The sequence below is a fragment of the Erpetoichthys calabaricus genome, chromosome 5, assembly GCF_900747795.2.
Source record: "Erpetoichthys calabaricus chromosome 5, fErpCal1.3, whole genome shotgun sequence".
In the NCBI taxonomy this organism is placed as follows: Eukaryota; Metazoa; Chordata; class Cladistia; order Polypteriformes; family Polypteridae; genus Erpetoichthys; species Erpetoichthys calabaricus.
This window is the reverse complement of record NC_041398.2, coordinates 21,970,072-21,983,526: the sequence shown is the minus strand read 5'-3', so window position 1 is coordinate 21,983,526 and position 13,455 is coordinate 21,970,072. Positions and strand designations below refer to the sequence as shown.

At 42.5% G+C, this 13,455-nt stretch overlaps 1 pseudogene; it reads right to left on the bottom strand.

The window, feature by feature from the left end:
* Nucleotides 1-56: 56 nt before the first annotated feature.
* LOC114643704 (nucleoside diphosphate kinase A-like) lies at nt 57-956 on the bottom strand (annotated as a pseudogene).
* Between the last annotated feature and the right edge of the window lie 12,499 nt (nt 957-13,455).

Here is a 13,455-nt window from a genome sequence, read left to right as displayed (position 1 = left end):
TATACAATTTCTTGTATTAGGAATTTGTGAATTTTTACATACCCCTTGGGGTCAGAGTGCAGGGTCAGCCATTGTACAGCAGCCCTGGAGCAATTGTAAGTTAAGGGCCTTACTCAAGGGCCCAGTAGAGTAGGATCTCTTTTGGCAGTGACAGGGATTCGAACTGGCAGCCTTCATGATAGCAGCGCAGATCCTTCTTAGCCTCAGTCCCACCATTCTGCCCCTTGTACTTCAGCTTTATTGAAAAGTGCTTGATTAACCATTAAAAACAAACGCTGTTCTGTTCCGTGGTTGACATCTTTTGGAATGATGGACAGCCAAACCTAAAGGAGTGCATTACTCGTAGATCCAGTCTTTAACCCAGCTTTTCTATTCCACCAGTTTTTCAGGTTTAAACCCCAAGCTCATCTCTTTGTTGGCACTTTCCACCAAGCCACTGCCATAGATAGAGTTTCTGCCAACTTGGATGCAGAAATCACCACGGATGGTACCAGGCTTTCAGTCTTCTGGATTGGTCTCATCCAACATGACTGCCATTCTTGACTACATTTAGGCCTTCCATTACCATTGCCAGAACCAGCCCGGGATGCATGTACTTCACCAGGCCACTTTAGAAGGGTCGCTCTCGCAGATCTATATAGTGCTCCATCAGCAGGTCTTCAGAAGCATGAGTGAACATCATGTTCCACCAAGCAGAAGCCATTCTGCTCGAAGCGTTTGATGATCTCGTCCATCAGTCCTGTCTGACTTGACCACAATGAACATGCAGTCTTCGGTTCCGACCATGGCATGGATATTAAAGGAAGCCTTACAAGACTGGCCAGTGAATCAAAACAGCCAAACACTTCTGTGTCTATCAGGCAACAGGACTCAATTGCTATTCTTATGAGTGCCACCATTTTTGAAGGGTGATTTGTTGATTGTTACTGTGCAAGGACAAATGGATTGTGCACTTCTTCGTTTTCCAAGGTTGGATCCTCCTAAAAGACTTTTGTGTTCATTCTTTGTTAATTGTGAACTCCTGTTTATGAATATTTTTTGACTATGATTTGCCACTAGTTATGTGTTGCTTTTAATAATTGATAATTAAACTTTCCGGCATTGTTTCCTGACAACTTCTCCTGAAACATACCCTGAGCTCTGCTTGCTTAAATATGAATTATTTTTTTAGCTCTGAAAGTCTTTCATTTCTTTTGACTTTGTGGCCTTAACTGATTTTAAACTCCGCTCCAAGCTGCTGCCACTTTGCGCAGTCGGTACACAGTGGTGGCTCTTAAAATGCCAGTGTGTGGTAACACTTTTTCTAAGATTAGGATGATACTGTTTAGGTACAATAAACCATTCAGTATCTAACTGGGAGTTTTGCCACAGTCTCTGTGGTAACTTTCTGCCTTTCCTCCGGCAGAGCCCAAGAAGTATTTTCTCTTGGATTTGCATAGCGCAAGAATGAAAAGAAAGGCAAGCACAGTAACACAGTGATAATACTATTATGCATGTGTAAATAAAATAATATACAGGTGCTGGTCATAAAATTAGAATATCATGACAAAGTTGATTTATTTCAGTAATTCCATTCAAAAAGTGAAACTTGTATATTAGATCCATTCATTACACACAGACTGATGTATTTCAAATGTTTATTTCTTTTAATTTTGATGATTATAACTGACAACTAATGAAAGTCCCAAATTCAGTATCTCGGAAAATTAGAATATCAATTAAGACCAATGCAAAAAAAGGATTTTTAGAAATGTTGGCTAACTGAAAGGTATGAACATGAAAAGTATGAGCATGTACAACACTCAATATTTAGTTGGGGCTCCTTTGGCCTGGATTACTGCAGCAATGCGGCGTGGCATGGAGTCGATCAGTCTGTGGCACTGCTCAGGTGTTATGAGAGCCCATGTTGCTCTTATAGTGGCCTTCAGCTCTTCTGAATTGTTGGGTCTGGCGTATTTCTTCTTCCTCTTCACAATACCACATAGATTTTCTATGGGGTTAAGGTCAGGCGAGTGTGCTGGCCAATCAAGAACAGGGATACCATGGTCCTTAAACCAGGTACTGGTAGCTTTGGCACTGTGTGCAGGTGCCAGGTCCTGTTGGAACATGAAATCTGCATCTCCATAAAGTTCGTCAGCAGCAGGAAGCATGAAGTGCTCTAAAACTTCCTGGTAGACGGCTGCGTTGACCTTGGACCTCAGAAAACACAATGGACCAACACCAGCAGATGACATGGCACCCCGAACCTTCACTGACTGTGGAAACTACACTGGACCTCAAGCAACGTGGATTCTGTGCCTCTCCTCTCTTTCTCCAGACTCTGGGACCTTGATTTCCAAAGGAAATGCTAAATTTACTTTCATCAGAAAGCAGCAGTCCAGTCCTTTTTGTCTTTAGCCCAGGCGAGACGCTTCTGACGCTGTCTCTTGTTCAAGAGTGGCTTGACACAAGGAATGCGACAGCTGAAACCCACGTCTTGCTTACGTCTGTGCGTGGTGGTTCTTGAAGCAATGACTCCAGCTGCAGTCCACTCTTTGTGAATCTCCCCCACATTTTTGAATGGCTTTTGTTTCACAATCCTCTCCAGGGTGCGGTTATCCCTATTGCTTGTACACTTTTTTCTACCACATCTTGTCCTTCCCTTCGCCTCTCTATTAATGTGCTTGGACACAGAGCTCTGTGAACAGCCAGCCTCTTTAGCAATGACCTTTTGTGTCTTGCCCTCCTTGTGCAAGGTGTCAATGGTCGTCTTTTGGACAACTGTCAAGTCAGCAGTCTTCCCCATGATTGTGTAGCCTACAGAACTCGACTGAGAGACCATTTAAAGGCTTTTGCAGGTGTTTGGAGTTAATTAGCTGATTAGAGTGTGGCACCAGGTGTCTTCAATATTGAACCTTTTCACAATATTCTAATTTTCCGAGATACTGAATTTGGGACTTTCATTAGTTGTCAGTTATAATCATCAACATTAAAAGAAATAAACATTTGAAATACATCAGTCTGTGTGTAATGAATGAATCTAATATACAAGTTTCACTTTTTGAATGGAATTACTGAAATAAATCAACTTTGTCATGATATTCTAATTTTATGACCAGCACCTGTATATACACTATTTATATGAAAGAATATTTAATGAACAAGCTATTTTTAGGAATACCATGTAAAAATAATAGCTAAGGGATAGCTTTAGTTAAGCCTTTATTTATTAGATCACATTTTCAGTAGGCTTCCTTACACTTTGTTTGCATTCTTAACTTGAATCCATGCTAAGGGTCACCTTCCACCAGTTTTTCACAATGGGTTTTTGCCCATTCCTCCTGACAGAACCAGTGTAAATCAGTTTGTTTTTTGGGCCACCTTGCTCAATACTCTTTTTTACTTTTTATGGGATCCAGGTCATGGCATTTTGGTGGCCCCTCCAATACTTTCACCTTGTTGTCTTTCATCTATTTTGTTACAACATTGGAGGTATGCTTAGCATCCAGATGACAAATTTGCAACTGAGGTTTAATGTTCTAGCTGACATCCTGAAGTGTCGCTTGAGAATTTCCAGATACTACTCCTTTCTCGTGATGCCATTTATTTTCTGAAGTGCCCCAGTTCCTTTACTCCACCGTATATTGCTTTCCCCTATACCATGATATACAGTTGAAATGGTGTTTCTTTGGCTTAAAAGCCTCAGTTGTCTTCTTTCATACATAGCAGGGATCACTATGGCCAGACAGTTTCACTTTTGTTTCCTCTGACTACAGGACACTTCTCCAAATGTGGTGTCTACCTGTAAACTTCAATCTAGCTTTTTCTATGTTGCTTTTGGAGATGGGGCTTCTTCCTTGTATAGCAGCTGTTTAGATCATGGAAATTAGTTTTTTTAATGCTGAATGTATGATTTAGCACCTGATGCCTCCAACTCCTTAGCCAGTTCCTTTGTTGATGTCTTGGGGTTCAGTTGAACCTTTTGCAACAAAGTTCTTTCATTCCTGAGAGTTCATTTGGGCCACCTTCCTGAACAATAGTGTCTGTGTGGTCCCCAGATGTTTGTATTTGCAATAATTTAAAGATCATGGTATTTTCAATTGTTTAAAATTCCTCCTGACTTGTAGAGGTCCAGATTTCCTCCCCCAGCCACCAAGGCCTTGGCTGAGTTCCTTGAATTTTTACAGCAGATGTAGACTCAAAAGAAACTTAATTAGGGCAAATGGAGGCTTCAGAAAGCCAGGACTTACGTTTCTATAATCTTTGTCAAATTCAGACCCAAATCTGTCTCTTAGCTCTTAGTGCAGGTAGTCGTCGACCTACGACCTTTGCATCTTATGACTATTCGACTTAACCCCGTAACCGCGTCTCACAGCTAAACGACCGTTTTCGCCACGCCAGCCCCGTATGCCACGACTCATTCATCGCGATCTCGGTTTATTACCTGCAGTGGTTTCGATTACGTTCAGTTACACTTGTCTTACAATTACAGGAGAAAAAGGCAAGTGATCTCGACATAAAAATGAAGGTGATCAACCAGTGTGAGGGAATAAAGAAAGCGAATGCGATCACATGTGACTTTTAAGTCTTCTCATTGTGACCGGTGTTCACTGCACGCGGTGTACTGCTGCGCTCTGGCGTTCAATCCCGTTCAACTCCAAAGCGTCTGTGTTTTGTGCCGCTTTGTGCGAACTACCACAAATGAATAATGAAACCTCAATAAATTCTTTTTCTTGTTAACAGGCTGAAATGTTAAAACCAAAACATCTGAGTGATCAAACTCTCCCGGTATTCCCTTCGCACAGTTAACGCAAAGAACACTGGGTGAGGCGCTCACTGATGACGTCACAATACACGGACGAAGTAAAGGATTTGTGAAGCTGTTAAAGGTTTGGCACCATGCAAGCAACAGTAATAACGAAATAAAATAATGTACAAAAAGAAAAAGAATCTACACATTTTGCTAAAAATATTTATTACAAAGATATGAGGCAAACAATATGACTTAAAAAACACATTATACAGCGTCAGGTTTGAGTACATATACGGGAACCAAACATGATAGCAAGTTGACGACAACCTCTATTGTGATATTATCAATTGTAAAAAAATAGAAACCCTGATTGACGTTAACTCAGGGAATGTGTGGTTTCTAATGTATTCCATCTTGCGTGGACTCCTATTGAGTCAGCCGTGATGTTACATGGGGAACTTTTAAGCATGCCGAGAAAAATTGCAACATGACTTAATGTACTGTTTCAATGTGATTTCAAAGTGGGAAAGATGTTTACCTTTTCAGCAGGTGGACCAACGACATGAGAGGGCTCCATATGGCGATATGCCATCTTGTTATAGTCAGACAGGCAGACAGAACCAGACGTAACAGGACAGCCCCACAGCTTATTTTTCAAATGACTAATTATATAGAGAAGTAATGAATGTTAAGACAGGAACAATTGGCAATGCCGATCAAACACACCTCTGGCATGTCATGGATGAGGAAATACTAGTTAAAATGATGAAGCCCAATATGTCAGTTGCCATGCATAAACAAACTAGAATGTATTCACATATATTGTAACTTAAATGGATAACCGGGCTAGAGAAAGAAAGGATGGATAGTTTTAGTTTAGATTCTATTGTATACAACAAGACTGAAAAGCTGTTGACAGAAAGAACAAACTTTTTTGTTTGTTTAATGAATCAATCACCTGCCTTGATATTGAAATCTGAAGTGGAGACGTTTACTCTATTACATTTACAATATTAGGAAGAAATTAACTTTTTTCTAGAGCAGGTAAGGAATTACAAACCAATAATAGCTTATAGCAATATCACCATTATGAGCAATTATGAGTATAAGGGTTATATTAAAATTTTAACATTTTATAGTTGTATATAAAAGGCAGGCATATTTATTATTTACAAGGCTTTCAGAATTTAACTAGCAGTTTTAGCTTCCTCTTGAAAACTGCAAGTGATGAGTATACATGCAGGTATATATAAAACAAGTTATGTCCATGCTGTAAAAAACAGGTGTATGGAGCCATATAATTTTAATTAATTTTATAATTTTTTGCATTTATATAGTGCTTTTCTCACTACTCAAAGCGCTTAGCAATTGCAGGTTAAGGGCCTTGCTTAAGGGCCCAACAGAGCAGAGTCCCTTTTGGCATTTACGGGATTTGAACCGGCAACCTTCCAATTGCCAGTGCATATCCCTAATCTCAGAGCCACCACTCTGCCTATACTGTTTATGTAGTAGGTACAGTGCATCCGGAAAGTATTCACAGCGCATCACTTTTTCCACATTTTGTTATGTTACAGTCTTATTCCAAAATGGATTAAATTCATTTTTTTCCTCAGAATTCTACACACGACACCCCATAATGACAACATGAAAAAAGTTTACTTGAGGTTTTTGCAAATTTATTAAAAATAAAAAAACTGAGAAATCCCATGTACATAAGTATTCACAGCCTTTGCTCAATACTTTGTCGATGCACCTTTGGCAGCAATTACAGCCTCAAGTCTTTTTGAATATGATGCCACAAGCTTGGCACACCTATCCTTGGCCAGTTTGGCCCATTCCTCTTTCCAGCACCTCTCAAACTCCATCAGGTCAGTACACAGCCATTTTAAGATCTCTCCAGAGATGTTCAATCGGATTCAAGTCTGGGCTCTGGCTGGGCCACTCAAGGACATTCACAGAGTTGTCCTGAAGCCACTCCTTTGATATCTTGGCTGTGTGCTTAGGGTCGTTGTCCTGCTGAAAGATGAACCGTCGCCCCAGTCTGAGGTCAAGAGCGCTCTGGAGCAGGTTTTCATCCAGGATGTCTCTGTACATTGCTGCAGTCATCTTTCCCTTTATCCTGACTAGTCTCCCAGTTCCTGCCTCTGAAAAACATCCCCACAGCATGATGCTGCCACCACCATGCTTCACTGTGGGAATGGTGCCAGGTTTCCTCCAAACGTGATGCCTGGCATTCACACCAAAGAGTTCAATCTTTGTCTCATCAGCCAGAGAATTTTCTTTCTCATGGTCTGAGAGTCCTTCAGGTGCCTTTTGGCAAACTCCAGGTGGGCTGCCATGTGCCTTTTACTAAGGAGTGGCTTCCGTCTGGCCACTCTACCATACAGGCCTGATTGGTGAATTGCTGCAGAGATGGTTGTCCTTCTGGAGGTTCTCTTCTCTCCACAGAGGACCTCTGGAGCTCTGACAGAGTGACCATTGGGTTCTTGGTCACCTCCCTGACTAAGGCCCTTCTCCCTCGATCGCTCAGTTTAGATGGCCGGCCAGCTCTAGGAAGAGTCCTGGTGGTTTTGAACTTCTTCCACTTACGGATGATGGAGGCCACTGTGCTTATTGGGACCTTCAAAGTAGCAGAAATTTTTCTGTAACCTTCCCCAGATTTGTGCCTCGAGACAATCCTGTCTTGGAGGTCTACAGACAATTCCTTTGACTTCATGCTTGGTTTGTGCTCTGACATGAACTGTCAACTGTGGGACCTTATATAGACAGGTGTGTGCCTTTCCAAAACATCTCCAACCAACTGAATTTACCACAGGTGGACTCCAGTTAAGCTGCAGAAACATCTCAAGGATGATCAGGGGAAGCAGGATGCACCTGAGCTCAATTTTGAGCTTCATGGCAAAGGCTGTGAACACTTATGTACACGTGCTTTATCAATTTTTTTATTTTTAATAAATTGGCAAAAACCTCAAGTAAACTTTTTTCACGTTGTCATTATGGGGTGTTGTGTGTAGAATTCTGAGAAAAAAATGAATTTAATCCATTTTGGAATAAGGCTGTAACATAACAAAATGTGGAAAAAGTGATGCGCTGTGAATACTTTCTGGATGCACTGTATCTTGTTATTTATTTATGTTTGGTATTATATTTTTGTCTGCTGTTGAATTTCATTATACTATATCCACAACTACACACGTCAATAATCTTAATTTACAGCTAAATTATTTACCTAAAATAAAAATACTAAAAATATGATTTTGTTTTTCTCGTCGGTAAGACCAGCTTCAATATGAGGTGAAATTTGGAAGCATATTATTTAATGACATCCAATTACATATATTAAATCAAAACGGAAAAGAAAATTTACAAAAAAAAGTAATGTTACATAAAATTGTAGCTACCCACAATTCCAGATTGAAGGTCTCTATACTAGACGGCTTATTAAGAAATCAGAAGCAGCTTCCTAAAAAGACCTCCCGGGGAGATGGAAGACTCTGACGGACGTGGATTTCTACCTCAGTGGTTCAAAGTCAGTTTCGAGAGTTACAATATTATTTATTACATTTTCAAAAACGAAAGTGACAATCATCAATGAATGGAGCCTGCAATCTAATCAATCTAATTTCAAGAACATTTCAAATGACACATCTATGTGAAAACTTCAATAAGTTACCCTGCCCAGTTAGTGCCACTGAAGTGGCATTTCCTTCAGGACTATAATGAGGTCGAGCTTGTGTTTATAAACAATTAATCGTTATCTAGTTTTACTATGAAAGATGTGAACTTTTAAATTTTACTACGCCTTGAAAGAATAAGTTGGCAGGGAGAATTTAGGCTAATTTAAGAAAGAACGCGAGGAGTTGATCCCGCTGAGCGCCCGCGAACTGTATAATAAAAACACACTGAAAAATGTGATTTAAAGATGCTATAAATTGTTAGACATCCAATGAAACTAAAACAATGCAAGCTTCGATAAAATGTATGCAATTGTGTGATGCAGGACCAGGTACAGAACCGCCAGATAAAGGGAAATACAGTAGCTTCATCCTGCGTGAAAATGGTGCGCATGCGGAATACGGATCGGGAGGGACGTAGGCTGAGTAGCCACACCCACCGCCCTCACACTACTAGGTTGCTGCGGCAGTAAGATTGTTCTCACCGAGAAGATCAACGCAAGTACTAATTTTCAGGAAAACGTATCAAAGTTTAAGTTGAGAAAATGACAACAAGATCCCATTTCAACATGTTCTTAATTATAAAGTGAGTGACTTTATGGTTGTATACGAATTACACGTTTTGAATTAATAATCTTAATGTGCTTATTTAAGAAGTACAGTACTGTCCTTTAATTGTAAGAGCTACCATGTTCAAACGGTAGCTTGTAAGTCGGAAAAGTTGACCAATTATTTATTTGGCTACATGCGTCATATATACATTTTCTTGATATTACCAAAGTGGGATCACAACTCTTATTAATACGTTAAATTAAATGCATTAAGGGTATCTTAACGTGTTAGCACATTTGTGCATTTTTTTTTAACAGAGTCGAGACATGGTGCCGCCTTTTAGAGCTCATTAGTTTGTGGTAACTTTCACCGACATGAAACCGAGGGAAATACCTGACCCGCTTATACTATGTGGTGTCTATCATTCGAAAGAATTTATTGTTTGGCTCAAAAATTATAAATACGCCACGGCACATCGACGTTGGATTGGGCCTGTATGACTTACGCAACAATGGGACGTTTTTTTCTGTCGCTACTCTGTCCTGACTGTGAATTTCTGTTGCAAAAGTCTGCTGAAATAAACCTCCCTGCATGGAGAAAGCATCAAAAACGTTAAATACCAATTGATATATATCAATAGATTTGACAGAGTGCCAACCTTGCCTCTCCGTTTGACCCATGTAACTGCATTGTGCTGGGAAAAACTCAACTGCAGTTTAATAAAATGCTTCTATTATGTCACAAAGCCCCAAAAATGAAGTAGCCCATCACGTAGCTCATTTGTATATTGATTTTTTTTTTAAATTATCGATCAGTTTTAAGTAGCTGTTTTTGCACAAGATGTGTGAATTAGTAGCTGGCTGAAAGCAAATGAGTATAGTCAGTCAAATAAGCAGCTAACTTCAGCCTTGTCTCTTCTCTTTCTTAACAATGCAGAACGATCTGCAGACCATAAATTGTATCCATACAGATGTTTAAATAGATATTTGGGCCCCCATTGCACCTGTCTTGAACATTTGTTTTTCGTACGGTGATCATAATGGGATAGCACTTGACCACACTAAAAAACAGGCGATAGATCACTCAAATTACATTAAGAGGTGGTGCGTCACAAATACTGGCAACATTTAATACCACTTTAAAGGAAAATGCTTTTCAATCGTCACATAAATACCACGTGAACAAAAAACAGATTTTAGTCTTTTTTTGTGGGGAAGGAGACAATGGACTTCTAGTGGTCACCAATGATTGTATAAAGGTAATACAGCTAAATTATATCTGGATATTATCCAGATACATCATGCATGTTAATGCCAGGCTGTACAGGGAGGCCATTAAAGATACGAAATTTTATAAATGAGAAGAAAAGATTCAGTCCATCAAGTTTGCTTGTTAAGACAGTTGTCATAGTATGTCATTTAGATCCTTCTTAAAGTTTTGTCAAAGTTTCTGCTTCAAATGCATGTCTTGATAGTTTTATCTCCAGATTTTCACAACTCTTTGTATATAGAAGGGCACCCCAGTTCCTGTCTAAATGCAGCAAGATTCCCTCAGTAGCACACAGTTTCCTTTGGCAAAGCATACTCTCCATTATTCCAGCAAAACCATTGGTAATTGCAGCTTGGGTTGGACACATTTCATGGAATGTGCTTTCCAGAAGGCTGTGGATGAGACCGGGTCCCCTAAAGAGTATAATGTTATTCACATGTAGCTGGCTGAACCTTGTAATCATGTGAAATGTTTCATCTGCCAGTCTGCTGCACTGATCATCGTGGGCATCTAGTATTGCTCTGCAATATTTTAAAGGTTTACATCTCGATTATATAAAAAATATCTTGGGGCAAGACTTTTTTCCAGAGACGAGACGTGATCTTTTGAAGAGAGACACTTTCACATCCCACGAGACAGGCACATCACGTCATATACAACCTTTGTAAGCAAGTCCTGTGATACAGAGCAAATGCAGAGCAAGTTAGAGATAATGTCAGTCAGTCAGTCAGTCAGTTATTTTCCAACCTGCTATATCCTAACTACAAGGTCACGGGTGTCTGCTGGAGCCAATCCCAGCCAACACAGGGCACAAGGCAGGAACAAATCCCTGGGCAGGGCACCAGCTCACCACAGGGCGCACACACCCACACACTAGGGACAATTTAGGATCACCAATGCACCTAACTTGCATGTCTTTGGACTGTGGGAGGAAACCGGAGCGCCCGGAGGAAACCCATGCAGACACAGGGAGAGCATGCAAACTCCATGCAGGGAGGACCCGGGAAGCGACCCTAGTGTAATCAGAATACAAGTTTAATGTCACTGTGCTCTGTACAAAAATATTTTATAAATCCACTCACATGTACAGGCCAGAACTGCTAGGCAAGCATTTGAAGAGAGAAAAGGACAACTTCGAAAATGGGCATTGTACTATTTCTGCATGTTAGTGATGAAATTGAATCCTCTCCTTCCCTTGTTTGGAATGACATGATTTACCTAAGTAAGGGCCTGCAAGTGGAGAAAACAGTATAAAAGACTTGGACATCAGCCAAACACCTCGAAGACGACGGACGGATCCATATCCATATTACTAACCGAAGGTTGTAAACCGGATGGGCGCAGGGCTCACCGGATGTACGGAAACCCCAAAGGTCCATGCTGTGACAACGCGCGTGCCTACAACGCGCTTGCGAAAGGAGTCACGGCACAAACCAAAGGTCCATGCTGTGACAACGTGCGCGCCTACAACGCACTTGCGAAAGGAGTCATGGCTCAAACCAACTGTGACAACGCGCGCTTGCGAAAGGAGTCACGGCTCAAACCAACTGTGACAACGCGCGCGCCTACAACGCGCTTGCGAAAGGAGTCACGGCTCAAACCAAAGGTCCATGCTGTGACAACGCACGCGCCTACAACGCGCTTGCGAAAGGAGTCACGGCTCAAACCAACTGTGACAACGCGCGCGCCTACAACGCGCTTGCGAAAGGAGTCACGGCTCAAACCAACTGTGACAACGCGCGCGCCTACAACGCGCTTGCGAAAGGAGTCACGGCTCAAACCAACTGTGACAACGCGCGCGCCTACAACGCGCTTGCGAAAGGAGTCACGGCTCAAACCAACTGTGACAACGCGCGCGCCTACAACGCGCTTGCGAAAGGAGTCACGGCTCAAACCAAAGGTCCATGCTGTGACAACGCGCGCGCCTACAATGCACTTGCGAAAGAAGTCACGGCTCAAACCAACTGTGATAACGCGCGCGCCTACAACGCGCTTGCGAAAGGAGTCACAGCTCAAACCAAAGGTCCATGCTGTGACAACGCGCGCGCCTACAACGCACTTGCGAAAGGAGTCACGGCTCAAACCAACTGTGATAACACGCGCGCCTACAACGCACTTGCGAAAGGAGTCACGGCTCAAACCAACTGTGATAACGCGCGCGCCTACAACGCGCTTGCGAAAGGAGTCACGGCTCAAACCAAAGGTCCATGCTGTGACAACGCGCGCGCCTACAACGCACTTGCGAAAGGAGTCACGGCTCAAACCAACTGTGATAACGCGCGCGCCTACAACGCGCTTGCGAAAGGAGTCACGGCTCAAACCAAAGGTCCATGCTGTGACAACGCGCGCGCCTACAACGCACTTGCGAAAGGAGTCACGGCTCAAACCAACTGTGATAACGCGCGCGCCTACAACGCGCTTGCGAAAGGAGTCACGGCTCAAACCAACTGTGATAACGCGCGCGCCTACAACGCGCTTGCGAAAGGAGTCACGGCTCAAACCAAAGGTCCATGCTGTGACAACGCGCGCGCCTACAACGCACTTGCGAAAGGAGTCACGGCTCAAACCAACTGTGATAACGCGCGCGCCTACAACGCGCTTGCGAAAGGAGTCACGGCTCAAACCAACTGTGATAACGCGCGCGCCTACAACGCGCTTGCGAAAGGAGTCACGGCTCAAACCAAAGGTCCATGCTGTGACAACGCGCGCGCCTACAACGCGCTTGCGAAAGGAGTCACGGCTCAAACCAAAGGTCCATGCTGTGACAACGCGCACGCCTACAACACACTTGCGAAAGGAGTCGCGGCTCAAACCAAAGAAAACACAGAAACAAGACTACGACCTGTGGACTACACCTGAGGTAAGGCGTGCACGTGACCGCTCACACCACCGCATATACCCTCCATGATATGTCTTAATGCGGCGGCTTCCCAACGAGGCGCATATTGCGCTGTGGTGCTCGCCCCACAGTCAGACGCAGCGGCTTCCCAGAGTTAGTAGGTGGCCCCCAAACAACACAACCTGTTCAAGCAGTCGGTGTCAGTGAAGGCAACAGACTCACGTCTCCACAAAACGAAACCGCTTTAGTACAGATATGCCTATTGGATTAAATGACATTTCCCCAGACGCACCCGCCCTCCATGATATGTCATCCATCCACATATCGGACGGAACAGAAACTGATTGCCTTTCTAGAATTTCCGATTCGCAAGGCTTACTTGTGGGGGA